Below are 3652 nucleotides of genomic sequence, written 5' to 3'. Positions count from 1 at the left end.
AGAAATATCTCACTTCATCCTAGACCAAAAGAACAAACATCTCAAATCAGCATGCATCTTCTTGACACTTGGATGTGCTGAGTAAGGTGTACGATGGGATTCTACAAATATCAAGGTGCGAAGCTCATCTAGAATTGGCACATAAATCCTCCCCATATGTCTCAAAAGACCATCTAACTCTTGAACGTAACCTCCAAACTTACCTTCCAAAGATCTTCCTAAATATATCTCCCTGCACACTTCCTGATACCATGAATCCTTAGGAAGTGCCTGAAGAATTCGACTCCTCAAATCCACACTAAGAGTCATTGATGATACCACATGTCTCCTGCGACTCAAAGCATCCGCCACCACATTCTCCTTACCCTAAATGTACTTAACGTCAAAATCATACTCGCATAGAAACTCCATCCATCGCCTCTGGCGAGCATTCAAATTAGGCTGAGTAAAAATGTACAAGAGACTACGATGATCGCTGTGTAGCTCAAATCTATACCCAAATAAGAAATTTCTCCATCTAGTCAAAGCATGAATTACTACTACTATCTCAAGATCATGCGTAGGATAATTTAACTCATGATCCTTGAGCTTGTGTGATTCATACGCAATCACCCATCCATTATGCATCACCACTACCCAAATCCCTTTAAGAGAAGCATCTGTACACACCATAAAATCACCTTCTGGATCAAGTACAGCTAGAATCGGTACACTGGTCAAAAGATCTTTGAGCTTCTGAAAAGCTTCCTCACATTTTTCTATCCACATGAACTTCTTTCCTTGACTTTGAAGAGAAGTGATAGGATGTGCTATCCTAGAGAAGTTCTGGACAAATTTGCGATAATAACTGACTAAACCCATGAAACTACAAATCTCTGACACATTAGTCGGTGTCAGCCAATCTATTATTGCCTGAATCTTTGCTGGATCCACTGAAATAACATTCCCTTAATACTGAATCTCCAATTTGAAGAATTCACACTTAGCTGCATTGGCATAAAGCTGATTGTCTCTCAAACATTACAATACCAAATGCAGATGTTCCTCATGCACTTTTTGAGTCTTAGAATATATCAATATGTCATCAAGAAACACGAGTAAAAACCTATCCAGATAAGATCGAAACACAGTATTCATCAAACTCATGAAAATCAATGGAGCATTTGTCAACCCAAAAGGTACCACTGTGAACTCATAATGCCCATACCGAGTTTGAAAAGCGATCTTGTGAATATTTGCTTCCTTAATGTGAAGCTGGTGGTATACTGACTTAAGGTCAATCTTGGAGAATACTGTGGCTCCCTTGATTTGATTGAATAAGTCATCAATCCTAGGTAAAGGATACTTGCTCTTAATAGTCACCTTGTTCAACTGTCTGTAGTCGATACAAAGGTGCAAAGAACTATGTTTCTTCTTCACAAAGAGCACTAGAGATCCCCATGGTGATACACTAGGTCAAATGCTCCCTTTGGCTAGAAGTTCCTCTAGCTGAAGACGTAGCTCACCCAATTCCTGTGTAGTCATGCAATAAAGAAATTTAGAGATAGGCTCCACTCCAGGAATCAGATCAATACTAAAGTCAATGTCCCTCTTTGGAGGCATGCCTAGAACCTCACTCAGAAAGACATCTGCATACTCCTGTAAAATTGGGTGATCTAAAGTCTCCCTCATAGGATCTTCCTCATCAAGATCATTTACCATAACAAAAAATATCTGACATCCCTTACGGAAACTTCGCTTCAATTGCATAGCATAAATCATCTGCAGAGATATAGGCCTTGGTAACCGAACTATTTGCACATCAATCCCTTGGTCATCTTGGCACAAAATAATATTCTTCCTGCAATCTATACTGGCTCTATGAGATCCAAGCCAGTCCATGCCTAGAACCACATTATAGGAACCAAGGGGTATGACTCGAAGATCCAGTGCAGTATCAAAGCTTCCTAAGGTAAGCCTGCACTTATGAACTACAGAGTCTGTGGAGACCTTAATGCCTAAGGCTAGTTCCACTTGCCAACCATGATCTTGCTTCACTGCATCCAGCTTACACTTAGAAACTATAGATGGTGAAATAAATGAATCTGTAGCTCCTAAATCAAATAATACTTAAAGAGATATACGTCTAATAGCACTTGTGGTCTCAACCACTATTCCCTGATGATCTGCCTGATGCTGATCAACTGCTATAAAAAATCTATGAGCTCTACTTGCATCACCAATTGTAGGCTCTGAAGCTATAGGTCTAGGTCCTTAAAACTAAGGTGCTCGCTTAGGACACTCAGCTGCATAATGTCCAATCTGACCACATGAAAAACATTTCGTATTTCTGCCAGAACCTCTACCCATAGGTGGTACATTTGATTGCTGATGACTGTTCTTGCTAATAAAAGACTGGCTCCTCTGAGCTAGCTGATTGGACTGATTCTGCTTATTGCGTTGAGTATTGCGGTTGTTCTTGATGTTAGAACCTTTACCACCACCTTGAGCTTGAGAATTCGATCCCTTCTATTGCTGTGTTTGCTGAGACTGCTACTGATATTGTTTCCCCTTAGACAAAGAAAACTTCTTGTTACCACCTAAATTGTAGTTTCCTTTAGATCCTGATGCTACTGGCACTCCTACAAAACCACCTTGACCAAGGTTGACACTTTGCTCAACAAGGATAGCTCAATGTACTGCATCCTTGAGGGTTTTTGGCTCAAACACTTTAACTCCCCCAATAATATGGTTATTCAAACCCCGAATAAAATGTTGTGTCAAATGAGCTAAATTTTCAATGAACCTTGAAAAAGACATGAGCTGATAAAACTTACCCTCGTACTCGGTCACTGACAAAGTGTACTGTCTAAGATTATGGAATTCATCAGCCCTTTGCTATTTCCATTCCTCTGGTAGGAATTGTTCATAGAAACTCTCTAGGAATAGTTCCATCATAACACTACTCATATCGATTCCCAGCTTCTTCTCCTCAATCGTCCACCAAGTGGCCCCAAAATTCTCTAAATTAGTGATCGCAAACCAGAACCAGAACCTTGCCCATTGAAAAGCTTAACCTTGGATCTTGAAAGATCCTTCATCTGAGTGGACACAATGGACCTCTGACGATCCTTCCGAGGACTTCTAGATCTAGGTCTATGTTCTTGTTCTGTCTGGTGCACTTTGGGCTGTTCTTGAACAGGAGGTCCTCTCTACAGATCTCTTCCTGTCGCCCACTAGAGTGCTCTTCCCTGCCCTCTACATGAGCCGATCCCTCATGGGCAGACTCATGGACACTGATAGCTCTGCCACGACCACAGCCTCTACCATGACCTCTACCATAGCCTCTAACAGAAGACCTAGTCCCAGATACCATCCTACAATAGTGCGAAGTACTATTACAGTCAAATGTTGTAATAGAGTAAGTTCAGTTCTATGTTTAGGTAAAAGTTTAGTCATAAGATAACATCATCTAACATATGCTAATCATCAATGAAAGGATACATATCCACCATCATGAAGGACGCATTAGCCACGATGTCTCAATGAATCTCAAATGATAAGAGTGGAAAATACACTACCACCCGACCGCGTGGTACCTAAGTGGTCCACTCCAACCGTGCTTAGGAGATAATCTCAAGTCCTAAACAAGCTAACAAAATCACATAGCACA

The sequence above is a fragment of the Cupressus sempervirens genome, chromosome 11 (assembly GCF_028749045.1).
Source record: "Cupressus sempervirens isolate cs-2001-9-10 chromosome 11, ASM2874904v1, whole genome shotgun sequence".
In the NCBI taxonomy this organism is placed as follows: domain Eukaryota; kingdom Viridiplantae; phylum Streptophyta; class Pinopsida; order Cupressales; family Cupressaceae; genus Cupressus; species Cupressus sempervirens.
The sequence above is the reverse complement of the archived record's forward strand: the minus strand, read 5'-3'. Positions refer to the sequence as shown.